The following is a 16737-nucleotide window of genomic DNA, read 5'->3' on the forward strand; positions in this document are numbered from 1 at the left end:
GCGTTAAATTAATTCAGTTTGATAACATTGATTATCATGCTAATTTGAAGCTATGATTGCAGTTATATATGTCTTAGATGATTAAAATGTAAAAATAGGTTAATTATGTCTTAATAAATGCAGTTTGTTTGATAGAATTTTATAATACCTAAACTCATCAGAAAAAATATGATAAATTTTGGGCACTTTCTACACATATCTAGAAATAGGAAGAGTGTTTCTAGTACATATAACTCTAAAACACACCTCTTTCAAAATTCTTCTGGAATCCCAAGATTCCACATATTTGTTCTTTCTGGTCCCTTTAACATGCATAGTATAAGGACTTCCCTGGTGGCGAAGTGGATAAGAATTTACCTGCCTATGCAGAAGGCACCCGTTCAATCCCTGGTTGGGGAAGATCCCATGTGCCCTAGGACAACTAAGCCCATGAGCCACAACTACTGAGCCTGTGCTCTAGAGCCAGGAACTGCAGCTACTGTGCCCACAGACCTAGAGCCTGTGCTCCTCAACAAGGGAAGCCACTGAAACAAGAACCCTGTGCGCTACAACTAGGGAGTAGCCCCCACTCGCCGCAACTAGAGAAAGCTCTCACAAAACAACAAAGACCCAGCACAACCAAAAGGGGAAAAAACAAAAACAAAACACGCACAGTATAAAGTGAAACCATCCTTTCTTATCGGAGAAGGCAACGGCACCCCACTCCAGTACTCTTGCCTGGAAAATCCCATGGGCGGAGGAGCCTGGTAGACTTTCGATGCTAGTTATGACTACAGTCCACTGACAGCGTCCATCACTGACATCGCTGGCTATTTAGCCTTACCTGTGTGTATAATTTCAACTTAATGGGTGGATGCCTGTGGAAGCTGGTAGAGCATTTAAAAGAAGGTTCTTGAAAGCAGCAACACAACCATTAAACTGAGAAATGGAGAAGAGAGAAGTTTAATCTATCCTCCTGCTAAATCTCAATGGGTACTTTACCTGGGTGCTAACAATGCATGGCAGTTGACAATGGCAGCTCAGCTGGTTTGGAAAGTATGAATAGAAGGGTAACATATTTTCTGAACTCATGAATCATTGGGCTCCTTGAAAGACATGTCTTTGAGGAAGTACTCAACTTGCTTCCCTGAGCTAACCCCCCCCCCAGGGTGGGGTTTTCATAAGCGAGTTACCATCACTGTGGCTTTAGGCGTCACTTACGTGACTCACCTGGTTTGGGCTGCTTTAGACAACGGGTCCAGAGTTCAGTCTGCTGAAGGGGACTGACTGAGATCATTGTTTCCCAGGGCATGGCCTTTAAAGGTTAAATCGGTGAGGAAAGGCTCAGGAACATGTGACTTGCTATATTTAGGCTGCATTCTTCGCTAGAAGACTCTGTTCCAGAGATCATTCTGGAATGCTTCTTGGTTCTAAGGAGAGGTTGGGCATCATCCCCTCACCCTGTACCCCATCCCCATGCTGATGTCCGTGAACTTGGAGGTAAGAACAGAATTTGCTAGCTCTCAGTTGCAGGGGTTATTCGTATGATCACCCCATGTCTGTTGGAACACATTACACACCACCAAGTGATGTGATGGAGACTTAATCTATTCAAGTTTATCCTGTGTAAAGGAGGATGGGGCAGACGACCACTAAGCATCTCCCAGGCTCTGACCAACTCCGTGTGACTCTAAGCTTCTATGTAGAGCAGATCTCAGAATAAAGATTGCCCTTGTACAATACTCTTGACCAAGCTGATGCCAGACAGGTGGCAATTTACATGTGTGGGAGACTCTCACTGCGGGTGGGGAAAGTGGGGTCCGACAAAGCATGTGCCTCAAAGTACTTATTTTAACCTTTAGAAAAACCTTTAAATGTTCCACTCATGTAAGGTGACTCTTTTCCTTTTGTTTCTTCGCGCTGGTGTAAAAAGTGATCAGCTAGGACACTTGTAAGCATCCGCATTGGAACTGTTGTTCCCAGGGACTTGAAGGGTTCACAAAGGTTTAGTTATGCAATTTTCTTTGTTTTCAGATGTGTCTTTAAAGTTCTTAACTTTCTGTTTGTCTTTCATCCTAAACTTACCCCCCTGTGCAAGACATGTAGGTCTGGCACCTGTGAGCCCACTAATGCGTGTTTATTAATGATTAATTATAATGAATAATTATTGATTAATTATTATAACTAATAACAAGCTGTCATCTATTTAGACTTTATGCCAGTCCCCACTGCTCTAAGCATATATTATTTAATCCTCACGATAACCCCATGATTTACTCTTGTCCTGTCTTACAGACAGAAATGGAAATTTTTGAGAGGCTGAGTAATTTGCCTAAAGTCACATACACGTGGGAAAACAGGATTCAGGCTCACGTGCATTTGACTTGAGAGAGTCTATGTGGTTAATCACTATGCTGTATTGTTTCTCTTTCTTTGTTGAAAAGATGAATAAGGGGAGTGTACTACACATTGAGGGGAGTGTAGTATTAGCAGATCTCCTCTGCTTGAAGACTTCCTCTATGATGGAGAGGAAGAGGCTTGGGGTTGGGAACTCTTTTACCAACGTTACCAGCAAAATAGACATCTGGTCCACAACCTAGTAACATTTACAGAAGTTTAAAAATACTCACAAAGCAAAAGTCCACACTTTACAAGAGCACATTCAAGCAACATGACATATATTAAGCCCCTTATAATGGTTTCTCTTGGGATACAGAATAAGAGTGGGAAGCAGGGCTAAAAGGCAATGAATAAATACCTAACAGAAGAGGGGACTCATGAAGGCCCAGTGATGGTGATATATGTGAGCTGAGAAATATAATGAACTTGACCTTTGCACTTGAGTATCTCCCCTCTTCCTTAGAAAGAATAAGAGCCAGGACAAGGGAAAAATAGATCAAGTTAAGACAAAACCTGGAAGGGTAAGGAAGGCAGGAGTGACTGCCTCCTTCCTCACATTCAGAGGTTTTATTTGGTCCTAGAATGGAGGGGCTTTCCTGTAAACACAGCTACATATAGATCAGCCCCACCAGGCATTTAAGTTCTGCCAGAGGATAAAGGTTTATGGCCTCATCATCCCTATACTGGGGCTTCCCAAGTGGTGCTAGTGGTAAGGAATCTGCCTGCCAATGCAGGAGACACAGATGTACGTTTGACCCTGGGCTTGGAAGATCCCCTAGAGGAGGAAGTGGCAACCCAGTCCAGTATTCTTGCCTGGGAAATCCCATGGACTAAGAAGCCTGGTGGACTACAGTCCATGGGGTTGCAAAGAGTGGGACACGACTGAGGCAACTTAACGCATGGGCGCACGCGTGCGCGCACATACACACGCACACACACACACCCATTTCAGAACATGTGAACTAGAAAGCACAGTCAGAGCCACTCTGGAGATAAGAAAGCCAATGTTCAGGGAGGTTGAAGGACTAAACCAAGACGGCACAGCTGGTTTGGACCAAATCCCAGATGACAACCTAGCTCTCTTCCCGCGGGCCCTCACCCCTACCCCAGGCACATCTGCCTCAGCTGGGCTCTAGAAGAAGCCCCTTGCACGTTGACTTCTCTCTGTTTCTCTTGTTGAAGTAGCGATGGATTTGCCTGACCAATATCCCTCCCCTTCATTACCTGGACTCAGAAGAGTCTTTTTAAATATATGTCAATTTTTCTTCCAGTTTTATTGAGATATAATTGACACACAGCCCTGTAGAGGTTTAAGGTGTACAGCATTATGACTTGACCTACATAGTCCATTAAATGATGATCACAGAAAGTCTAGTGAACACTCATCGCCTCATATAGATACAGCATTAAAGAAATGGAAAAAAAATATGTCTCCTTGAGATGAGAAATCTCAGGATTTAGTCTCTTAACACCTTTCATATATAATATGTGGCAGAGTAGATTTTATTGACCATGTTGTATATTACATCCCTAGGACTCATTCATCTTATAACTGGAACTTTGTACCTTTTGACCATATCTGTCCAGTATGCCCTCTCCCTAAGAAGAGCCTTGACTTTGGAAGGTGCTCAGTAAATATTGGTGACAGTGATCACTGATACTATAGAAGATGTTCTTCGACTCTCCAAACACTTGGGTAAGGAAGTAAACTCTATACTACTTGTTCTAGATTGTTGTAGCTTCTTATTTTATTCTAGTTTCAGCTTGGGTGTTAACTAGCTGTACAAATGTGAACTGGCAGCCTTATCTTGGATTTAGTTTCTTCATTTGTCCAAAGGATGGAGTGGTTTTTAGAGCTTTCTAGCCAAGGATTCTGTGGTTAGGGCTCTTCTGGGACTCCAGAACTATTTTTCACCAAGGCAGGCATGGGAGAGTGCATGCTCACAACAGATGCTCTGGGTAGCTCATTTCAGTGGCTCAGTCTTACAGGACTCCTGTGTCATCTATGAATGAGCAGCAAGATGCTCACCAAGAGCAACGTGCCTTGTAGAGATGGACAGGCCTTGCCTTCCAGGCATTGTCATCTTCCTGGAGAAAAGGTAGTATAGATAAAAAAAGATAACAACAGTTAGAAGCATGAGGATGGGTGTGTGTGTCCCTTCAGCCATGTCCGACTCTGTGTGACCCTATGGAATGAAGCCAGCCAGGCTCCTCTGTCCATGGGATTCTCCAAGCAAGAAAACTGCAGTGGGTTGCCATTTCGTTCTCCAGGGGGTCTTCCCAACCCAGGGATCGAACCCGGGTCTGCTGCATTGCAGGTGGATTCTTTACTATCTGATCTGCGGGGGGTGCTCCGCAGAAAGAGAGAGGCAGTGGAACTTCCCTCAGCAAAGCCGAGGGGTCCCAAGGAGAGGTGAGCCTGCTGTCCGCCAACCCAGCCCCTCGGCGAGTGAGAGACAATCAGACTCGACAGGGGTTCCGTCTAAGCAGTTCCGCTTTATTGCCACAAACTCTTGGTTTATATAGGCAAGCAAGGGGGTTTTGCGAGGGACTTTCTATAGTTGCACCAATCACGTTAAAGGTCAAATTATAATATGCCATAGTTGCACCAATCACGTTAAAGGTCAAGTCATGCGCTTCATTGTAACAGGAGTCTATGGTGATCGGAGTCTATGGTGATCACGCACTGTCCACTGCACGGAAATCAAGAGAGCCAATCAAAAGTTTTAACAAACAACTTAGGCTGCGCCCTCATCTCTTCTGCCAGGCGCCATCTTAGCTCTAAACCGCAAAGCTAGCCCTTCTTTTTCAAGGTTAGCCATTTAGGGCCCCACATTGATTCACCAGGGAAGCCCAGGTAGAAGCGAACCAAGTGACAAACCAGGCTGGGAGTCCAAGTGCCTGTGAGTGGCCAGGGAAAGCTTCTTAGAGGAAGAGGGATGCTGGGCTCTGAAGGGAAGTAGGATTCTGATAACAAAGGCAATGAAACGCAACAGTGCAGGTGAGTGTCACAGACCAAAGACACAGTCAAGGCACCCAACGGTTGCTGGGACATCTGCAAAAAAAATGTATCACTAGATCAAGAGATAAGGGGGCTCAGAACTCAGCTAGAGGGAGGTGACCAACCGAAGGCATTATTTACAGCAAATACTCAGGAGGCATTTGAGTGTGTATCTGCAACTGAAAGGATGAGAAAGTGGATTAGAGAAGGCGTTTGGAGTTGGAGCCAAAGGCAGAGTGTGGCTGTGACAGGAGAATCTGCACAAGCTGGGCACATCCTGGGGGTGGACTGTAGCCACCTGACCATCTGAGATGGACACAAATTCACTGGGAGTTAAAACAAAGGCAGAATGAGGACATCCAACCTACTGAGAAGTGACACAAAACTGTTTGTAAATAACAGATGAGTGTTGGAGAATTAGGAGGTGAGCAGAGATCGTAGCACGTCAGAATGATATTTAAAGATAGCTTAAAAATTAAACTTTTCTGAACAAGAAATAGGGAATCTAAGAGAAGATAATGTTACTAAGAGCTCTTCTGCCCATATTGGAAGCATATATGTAACATCTGAACAATTATATTTTGCATTTGAATAAGTTCATGTGGCTATTAGAGTCAATAAATAAACGTCTATGGTCTCAGGTACAATTTAAGTCGGTGGATTCCTGAAACTTGGAACAGTTTTCTCCCATATGGTTATTTTTATATATGTAAAGATTGATAGATGATAGATACATATCTGTATGTATGTACAGACACATAGATAAGTAGGTAGACGCTCCAATACTTTCGCCACCTGATGTGAAGAGCCAACTCACTGGAAAACACCCTGATGCTGGGAAAGATTGACAGCAGGAGAACAAAGGGTTGACAGAGGATGAGCTGGTTGGATGGAATCACTAACTCAATGGGCATGAATTTGAGGAAACTCCAAGAGACAGTGAAGGACAGGGAAGCCTGGAATGCTGCAGTCCATGGGGTCACAAAAAGTTAGACACAACTTAGCGACTGAACAGCAACAATAAATATGACACTGAGTGGAAGCAGGATGATTAGATTTTTTTTAACATCAGAAATTTTTATTTTTTAAATTTATTTAATTTATGTACTAATTATTATAACCAGACCAATATTTCTTTCTCCTCTCAGAAGTTTCCTTTTTTAAAATAAAATACTATAATCATTACAGTAAAAATACAAGAGGAAGAATATTTGAACTCGTATTTGAACCTACAACTTTCTACCATCTTTCTGATTCATTTCTCCCTTTCTAAAATTGAGTTAATATGATCACTAAAAAAAAAATTTTTGTAGTGTTTTTTTTGCATTGAAGTATGGTTAAACACAAGCTGGAGTCAAGATTGCCAGGAGAAATATCAATAATCTCAGATATGCAGGTGACACCATCCTTATGGCAGAAAGTGAAGAAGAACTAAAAAGCCTCTTGATGAAAGTGAAAGAGGAGAGTGAAAAAGTTGGCTTAAAGCTCAACATTCAGAAAACAAAGATCATGGCATCTGGTCCCATCACTTCATGGGAAATAGATGGGGGAACAGTGGAAACAGTGTCAGACTTAATTTTTTTAGGCTCCAAAATCACTGCAGATGGTGACTGCAGCCATGAAATTAAAAGACGCTTACTCCTTGGAAGAAAAGTTGTGACCAACCTAGATAGCATATTGAAAAACAGAGACATTACTTTGCCAACAAAGGTCCATCTAGCCAAGGCTATGGTTTTTCCAGTGGTCATGTATGGATGTGAGAGTTGGACTGTGAAGAAAGCTGAGCGCCAAAGAATTGATGCGTTTGAACTGTGGTGTTGGAGAAGACTCTTGAGAGTCCTTTGGACTGCAAGGAGATCCAACCAATCCATTCTGAAGATCAGCCCTGGGATTTCTTTGGAAGGAATGATGCTAAAGCTGAAACTCCAATACTTTGGCCACCTCATGTGAAGAGTTGACTCACTGGAAAAGAGTCTGATGCTGGGAGGGATTGGGGGCAGGAGGAGAAGGGGATGACAGAAGATGAGATGGCTGGATGGCATCACGGACTCAATGGACGTGAATCTGAGTGAACTCCAGGAGTTGGTGATGGACAGGGAGGCCTGGCGTGCTGTGATTCATGGGGTTGCAAAGAGTCGTACACGACTGAGTGACTGAACTGAACTGAACTGATGGTTGATTTGGGCTTCCCAGGTGGCACAGAGGTAAAGAATCCACCTGCCAAGTAGAAGATGCAGGTTTGATCCCTGGGTCAGGAAGATTCCCCTGGAGAAGGGCATGGCCACCCACTCCAGTATTCTTGCCTGGTAAACTCCATGGACAGAGGATCCTGGCAGGCTACATACAGTCCACGGGGTTGCCAAAGGTCGGACACGATCAAGTGACTGATCACACATGTTGATTTACAATATTACGTAAGTTTCAGATATACAGCATAATGATTCACAATTTTTAAGGGTTGTACTCTATATTTTTGTTGTATTCTATATTTTATAAAATATATATCATATTTTCTGTGCTATACAATATATCCTTGTAGTTTTTTAAATTTTTTTAAAGATTTTTTTTGATGTGAACTATTTTTAAAATCTTTATTGACTGTATTACAATACTGCTTCTGTCTTATGTTTTGGTTTTTTGGCCGCAGACATGTGGAATCTTAGCTCCCTGACCAGGAATCAAACCCATACCCCCTGCTTATAAATTGAAGTCCCAACCACTGGACTGTCAGGGAAGTCCCTATTTTATGCATAATGGTTTGTTCTTCTTAATCCCCTACCCTGATTTTGCCCCTCCCCACTTCCCTCTCCCCACTGGTAACCACTAGTTTCTTCTCTGCAAGTCTGTTTCTGTCTTGTTATATTCACTAGTTTATTTATTTTCTAACTTTTCATTTTGTATTGGGGTATAGCTGATTAACAAACAACGTTGTGATAGTTTCAGGTGAACAGAGAAAGGACTCAGCCATACATATACATGTATCCATTCTCCCCCAAGCTCCCCTTCCATCCAGGCTGCCACATCACATTGAGCAGAGTTTCACGTGCTGTTCAGTAGGTCCTTGTTGGTTATCCATTTAAAATATAGCAGTATATTCACTAGTTTGTTTTATTTTTTAGATTCCACATAGAAGTTGCTGCTGCTGCTAAGTCGCTTCAGTCGTGTCCGACTCTGTGCGACCCCATAGACGGCAGCCCACCAGGCTCCCCTGTCCCTGGGATTCTCCAGGCAAGAACACTGGAGTGGGTTGCCATTTCCTTCTCCAATGCATGAAAGTGAAAAGTGAAAGTGAAGTCGCTCAGTCGTGTCTGACTCTTCGCGACCCCATGGACTGCAGCCTACCAGGCTCCTCCATCCATGGGATTTTCCAGGCAAGAGTACTGGAGTGGGGTGCTATTGCCTTCTCCACATAGAAGTTAAATCTCACAATACTTGTCTTTCTCTTTCTGACTTATTTCATAAGCATAAGATACCATCCAAGTAGGATAGTTAGAGTCTTAATAGAATTCAGGAATAATTGCCCATCTCTTTGTTGGGCATGTCTTCTGTTCAGCAGGTAGCTACTTTTCCCGTCAATAGAGGGAAATGGCAGGAAGCAAATAGAAACAAAATTACTTGAATTTAAAAAAAAATTTACTTGAATTTCCTAAATATATATATATTGTTCTGGAGAATATTATACCAATAACAATGGGACTCTCTTACATCTGTGATGCAGTAAGCAGCTTACAGCATAGTTATTTTATATTTAGAATCTCAGTACTGCTTTGTGATCATCAGGCTGATATTAACATCCTCACTTCTCATTTAAATATAGGAAAACTGAGGCTCAAAGGGTTTATATGCCTTGCCTGGGAATTCATAGCCAGTGAGCTACAGAGCTGTGATTGAAATTCAAATCTTCTGACCCCTGGTCCTGTGTTTCTCACTTGCTGTCACACAAAAATGAGCAGGCTTGATTTTGATCCTGCATTTGTAATGCTCTTTTCTGCTCCTCAGGTCTGGAGATGCTGCTGACCTCCAACAAAAACTTCTGTCAAAGGCCAAGGCTCGACCCTGGCTCTCCCGAACAAAGGTTTCAGTCCAGAGCACACCACCCCGCTCACATGCTCTTATTTGCACAGAGAGGATTGGATTACAGGGTCATCTTTGTTCCCATCCACACTTCCGTGTTCATTTGGATACAGAGAAAATTGTGCTTGGGATTTGCAAAGTACAGCTGAGTATTTCCTTGTTTCTTTACTGGCATTTTTTTTTTTTTAACCCTATGGTACACCTGTCCTTTAAAACTTGAGTATAGAAGTGGAATTGTGGGTGAGTCTGAAGAATGTTGCGGGTATAGATGGGCCCAGGCTAAGTGTTTCCAGAGGGAAAGATACTCTGATGATGTCACTTGATAAGCTTTGTTTATTGAGGCAGGAACAAAGCTCTTTCGAGGAGACAGAAGTAGAAATTGATTTTCACTTGATGGTAGAAACCTGGAGGTTTTTAAAAAACTTTTTATTTTGAAATAGATATTTACAGGAAGTTGCAAAGATAGTATGGAGAAGTCCTAAGTAACTTTTAAGAGTGTGCTTCAATAGTTACTTGTGGCATAAATATAACACATCAAAACCAAGAAATTGGCATTGGTATAGTGTGTGTATGCTAGATCTTTCTAGCACATGCCAGACTACACGTCTAATACACAAGGTATAGAATTGTTCCTTCAACCACAAAAGTCTCCCTTGTGCAAGCTCTTTATAGTTAAAACCCACCTACTTTCCCCAAACCACAAATGTTTTCCATCACTCTAATTTTGAAAATGTTAGATAAATAGAATTATACAGTATGCGACCTTTGGAGAAGGGCTTTTTTCACTCAGCCTAATATCCTTGAAATCCATCCAAGCGGTGGCGTGTTATCCATTGTCCATTTCTTTTTATTGCTGATATAGTATGCCACCATATGGATGTTCCACAGTTTGTTTAATCACTTACCTGTTGGAGGACATCTTGGTTGTCCTATCTGGGAGGCTGTTATAAACAAAGAGGGTATGAACAATCATGTACACATTTTTGTGTGTATACACGTTTTCATACTTCTAGGGTAAATGCCCAAGCATGTGATTGCTGGATCATATGGTAAGTGTGCATTTAGTTTTTAAAGAAAACTACCAAATTATTTTTCAGGGTGTCTGTACTACCTTATATTCCTACCAGCAATGTATGAAAGATCCTGAGTTATTTGTCTTCTCATCTCTCCCCTGCCCTTAGCCCAGCACCTAGAAAGGCCCTGCCCATAGAAGACACTTAGTACATGGTTGTCTGCATGAATGGCTAAGGACCCCAAGAACCTGCTGGTTCATCCCCATTTCAGGATTCCATTCCCAGTCATGACTGAGGACTTTAGGTAGCTTTGAATAATCCTGCCAGTCTGAATTTAGATATACCAATCCAAACTAAGCCATGGAAAGGGGTCTCCTATGAACCTGCTCCAATGGAGGCATAAAATAGTTCTATTGAGAAGCGGAGTCATTAATAGCTTTATTTTCCTCCCTTGCGCCTCTGCTCATAGGAAAAAGAGGAGGTCAAATACTTTCAACACCAAGCTCCCTCTCTAGGGTTTGGTGCCTTGTCCCTCTCTTTATCTGAGAAGGAACAACGATGACTGTGCAGACTTGGCTGTACCCAAAGGAGCCGTGTGGTGTGAACCAAGGTCAGCATGCGGGACACCAGGGAGACAGCTGCCTCCATTCTCCCAGTCCACAGTCACCCTTTAGCCATAGAGAAGAGATGCTTGGAGCTACCCTGTGAGTTTTCCAGAATCCTGACTCCTCCATGGAGAACTCCTTTGAGGAGCACTTCCCAAAGTATAATCCATGGTGTATTTACCAAGGCTAGATTTATGGCCCAGGATGTGATCTACCCTGGAGAAGTTTCCGTGTGCGCTTGAAAAAAAGGTGAAATTCATTGTTTTGGGGTGAAATGTCCAATAGATATCAATTAGGTCTAAGAGGGGGGTTCAGGATGGGGAACATGTATATACCTGTGGTGGATTCATGTTGATGTATGGCAAAACCAATACAATATTGTAAAGTAATTAACCTCGAATTAAAATAAGTAAATTTATTAAAAAAAAAAAAAAGAATAGCACCAAAGTATAATCCATGGTATTTGCTCTGTCAAAGATTTGGTTTTCTCCTCTGTAGAACATGAATACCGGGAACTGATAAAATTGTTTGTGGAGTAAATGAAATGAAACATGTGGAAAGAACCTGTCCAGGGCTGGGATCCCTGGAACTATTAGTTCCCAATATCATTTCCTCTTTCTTCTTCTCAATAACTAGACAGACATGAGTTCTTGAGTTCTTGTTACACCATTCATCCTCTTTTCTACCTATTTGGTTCCTCTGCCTCAAAATCCTGTTCGAGTCTCATCTCCCTTGCCAATTTCCTCTCAAAAGTTTGCCTTACCTTGTGGACTTCCTGGGTTTCTTAGAGCGGAGTGGTCCTGGATGAGCTTACATTCAAGGTGTCCTTAGGTGAGTTATTTTTCCTGGAAGCAGGACCCAGAATGGGATCCTTGCCTAGAAAGTTTTAGGTGCTAAGACACCCAGGGGACCAAAGGAAGAGATGGTGACAATGGAGGGGTGTCATTGGGAGAGGAAAGTCATCCTCCTCATCTCTGTTTTCCACAGGGACCAACCTGGCTCTCAGATGGTGAGGGCCGGAGTAATGCAGCTCTTATGTGAAGCACTGGGATGAAGGGCAGGTGTGGAGACATGGGAAGACAGATCCTGGGCAGGGAGGGCAGCCTTTCCACAGTGGAGATCAAGTGGATGCCCAGTGGGGGAAGAACAAGCCCAGAATTGTTCAGAGACATCAAAGACATTCCCACAGGACTCTGAGATCCTTGGGGGAGGATTTTGAGAAGACTTTACATAGACAAAAAGGATGATGAGACGGAAGAATTTATGACCTCATTCACACTCACCAGCTGATTACACTTCGAAATAATGCAAACCACTCCACTCACTGCCTAACATCCACTTGCCAGGTAGTGGAGTCAATCCTGCACGGTATGTGGGTGTTTCCTGAGTGTTGTGGATTGCCTGATACAGCCACTGGTCCCTGGAACTCCGCTGCCTTCTAGAGTTTGAGATTCAGAGAAAATGGGGAGAAGAGAACAATTTAGTATTTGTTAGGACTTCATCTGCACCCGTAAATCCTGTTCCGCAATTCTATTTCCCAAACCCGATCTCCACCGCCTATGGCATTTTTCTCTCCTTCTTGTACTTTATTGAAGGTTTTTGCATTAATTTTGCATAGGTTTTTACAAAACTTAGTTGATGTAGAATTGTACTGAGAAACACCTAATAATGTTTTGGTTCCCATGTGGCCAAGAGAGGTTTTAACCTGTCTGTGTCCAACTACAGTTCAGTCTCTCAATCATGTCTGACTCATTGTGACCCCATGGACTGCAGCATGCCAGGCTTCCCTGTCCATCACCAACTCCCAGAGCTTGCTCAAACTCATGTCCATCAAGTCAGCGATGCCATCTAACTATCTCATCCTCTGTCATTCCCTTCTCCTCTAGCCTTCAATCTTTCCCAGCATCAGGGTCTTTTCCAGCGAGTCAGTTCTTCCCAACAGGTGGCCAATGTACTGGAGTTTCAGCTTTAGCATCCGTCCTTCCAATGAATATTCAGGACTGATTTCATTTAGGATGGACTGGTTGGATCTCCTTGCAGTCCAAGGGACTCTCAAGAGTCTTCTCCAACACCAGAGTTCCAGAGCATCAATTCTTTGGCATTCAACTTTCTTTATGGTCCAACTCTCACATCCATATATGACTACTAGAAAAATCATAGCTTTGACTATACAGACCTTTGTTGGCAAAGTAAAGTCTCTGCTTTTTAATATGCTGTCTAGGTTGGTGATAGCTTTTCTTCCAAGGAGCAAGTGTCTTTTAATTCCATAGCTGCAGTCACCATCTGCAGTGATTTTGGAGCCCAAAAAATATAAAGTCTGTGTTTCTCCACCCATTTGCCATGAAGTGATGCGACCAGATGCTGTGATTTTAGTTTTTTGAATGTTGAGTTTTAAGCCAGCTTTTCCACTTTTTTCTTTCACTTTTATCAAGAGGCTCTTTAGTTCCTCTTCACTTTCTGCCATAAGGGTGGTGTCATCTGTGTATCTAAAGTTTTTGATATTTCTCCCGGCAGTATTGATTCCAGCTTGTGCTTCATCCAGCCTGGCATTTCACATGATGTACTCTGCATATACGTAAATAAACTTACATGGGTTAAAACCAAGATAAGAGCTGTCATCAGGGATTATTCAGTTTAGCTGTATTCGCACTCGGTTCTTTTTAAGAATTGGGCTTCCCTGATGGCTCAGTGGTAAAGAATCCACCAGCCAAAGCAGGAGATGCAAGTTCAATGCTTGGGTCGGGAGTATTCCCTGGAAAAGGAAATGGCAACCCATCCAGTATTCTTGCCTGGGAAATCCCAAGGACAGAGGAGCCTGGCACATTACAGTCCCTGGAGTCACAAAGAGTCAGACACAACTTCCCAACTAAACAACAACTTTTTAAGAATTGGTAACTTCTTGAGTTATTGAAGCCATTACTGTTAACATAAGAGTTTAGGGATCCGAACTTCCTAGAAATTCTGAATGAATGTCTTTTCATTTGATTCCAATCTTTTTTTTTTTTTTCTTTTAAGTGAGATGCTCAAGTCACTTCCTGAGTGAAGTTGCTAAACTTGTAGGTTGTCAGGCTGCCTCCCTGAGGTCTTCATTGCCCGAGGAATCAGCTGTGAGGTCTGATTGAGTGTTCAGACTGGTGTCTGTTATCACATAACCTTTGCTTGTGGCCTGGAGAGCTCAAGAATTGGCCACAGGGAACAGGCAGGGTCTACCCTGTGGTGGTATGGATGAGCTTCCAGAATGAACGACTCTTCAGGTGAACGACTGACAGGTGTCCACTGTCAGTTTCGAAGCAAGTGCCTGGCAGCATTCTTCTTAGGCACATGGACGGCTTCCCCTTCCTTCTACAAGGTGATTACATAGTATTTCTCACAGCCTACAGCTAGCTTGGAAAGTGAAAGCGTTAGTCGCTCAGTGGTGCCTGACTCTTTGCGGCCCCATGGACTATAGCCCCTCCAGGCTCCTCTGTCCATGGGATTTCCGGGGCAAGCATCCTGGAGTGGATAGCCCCAAACCTTTAAAATACAAACGACATGGAGGACGCTAGGGCCCTGGGGACAGTGGCCATGGGCACAGTGCTGTCACCCTCTGCCGTCCAGGTGCATGGCTGGATTTCAATGAGTGCCGCATGTTCTTGGCATGTGAAGAACCTTAAGTATGGTCCGGTGGGTTGGGCTGGCTTCCTGCTTGTGTCAGTGCTAAACCGGCAGGATTCTTCTGCTGCCCGGGAGGCTGCCAGTGGCCCCTGGCTCTGACTTGAGATGCCCTTTTGTTCCTCACCACTTGGCCCTGGAAACAGCTGTCTTCTGACTGGCTTATCAGGAACAGACTGTTCTCGGAGCTCCAAAGCTCTTGCCAAAGAAATAAATGACCAGTTCTTTTCCAAAGTGGCTCTCACTCCAGGAGTGCCTGTGAGCGGCTCACAGGGGGCAATCAATAAGTATCTGTTGAGGGGAACTGGGTACACAGAACATCTTCTGGATCACTTACTTGTTTGAAAACATTCTCATGTTGTGGCAAGTTTGGCTTAAGAGAAGCTCTAGTGAAGCTGGACTGCAAAGCCTAGATGCCTCTCTTTCGATGTTGCTCTCAAGCAGTGGACGACCATGTAGAAGTCTGGATGGGATGGAACCATATGGCAGAGTGATGTGGGGTAGGGGGGCAGTGGGGAGTTGGGGAGGCTGACACAGCATTTCTTTCCAGGAGCTTCCATGTGCCAGGCCCTGAACCAGGCATGTTACGTCCATTATTCACTTTATCTGCAAAGCAGTGCCCTAAGGAGGAAATGAGGCCCTGCTTTCATGATGGACTTCCCTGGTGGCTCAGCTGGTAAAGAATCAGCCTGCAATGTGGGAGACCTGGGTTCGATCCCTGGGTTGGGAAGATCCCCTGGAGAAGGGAAAGGCTACCCACTCCAGTATTCGGGCCTGGAGAATTCCATGGACTGGATAGTCCATGCAGTCACAAAGAGTTGGACACGACTGAATGAATTTCACTTCACTTTAGTGAGGAGGAAGTTGAGACTTAGCGAAGAGGAGTCACTTGCTTGAGGTCACACAGCTTGTACAGGGTAGAGCCTGAGGTAGGAGTTCTGTGGAGACCTCTGTTGTTGCCATCGTCCTATGGTCAGGTAGCTGCTGGGCTCAGGGTGAGTCAGGATGAACCAAGCCCTTCTGGGCTTCCTCACTCTGAGGTCTTCTGAGAAAAATTCAAGATACAATAAACAGAATGCTTATTTAAAGTAAAGTAAAAAAAAAAAATTTTTTTTTTTACCTGTGCTGGGTCTTCAAGCTGCATGTGGGGGCCTTCTCTAGTTGCTGCTCATGGGCTCTAGAGTCCACAGGCTCAGTGGACAAGGCACCAAGGCTTCTCTAGTTGTGGCGATCGTGCTTGGTTGCCCTGTGGCGTGTAGGATCCTAGCTCCCCAACCAGGGTTCAAACCCATGTCCCCTGCATTGGAAGGGGGATTCTTAACCGCTGGACCACCAGGAAGGTCCCCAACAGCATGCTTTAGACTTGCGTAGCACTTGAACTTACAGAGTAATTTTATACCCAGTGTTTCACTGGCTCTTCACAATAACTTAGTGAGTTACTAGCCACATATCACCAAGGAGGACTTCCCTGGTGGCTCAGACGGTAAAGCACCTGCCTACAATGTGGGAGACCCAGGTTCAGTCCCTGGGTCAGGAAGATCTCCTGGAGAAGGAAATGGCAACCCACTCCAGTACTCTTGCATGGAAAATCCCATGGACGAAGGAGCCTGGTGGGCTACAGTCCGTGGGGTCGCAATGAGTCAAACACGACTGAGCGACTTCACTCACTCACTCATCACCAATGAGAAACTGAGGTTTGACAAGACACAGAGAGGTTGGCCTAGAACTCAGAACACCTGATGATGAACCTAGAGCTCTTTTTATGGAGCACTTTTATTAAGCATTGTGAAAAAATGTTAATACAACTTTAATTTCAAATTTAAAATACTAGACTGGAAGCTCCTTACGTCAGGAACTAAATAAGATTTATCTTTGTGTCCTCAGCACACCGCCCAGAGTGGGGCTTACTGCAGGTTATCAATATCCCTAAAAATCTGTGCCATTGGTAACTGTGAGTCCTCTGTCCATAAAGCAAAGAGCCTCACAGTCCTGGCTTCGGAGCTGTTCCTTTTTT

This window comes from Budorcas taxicolor, chromosome 24 (genome assembly GCF_023091745.1).
Source record: "Budorcas taxicolor isolate Tak-1 chromosome 24, Takin1.1, whole genome shotgun sequence".
In the NCBI taxonomy this organism is placed as follows: Eukaryota; Metazoa; Chordata; class Mammalia; order Artiodactyla; family Bovidae; genus Budorcas; species Budorcas taxicolor.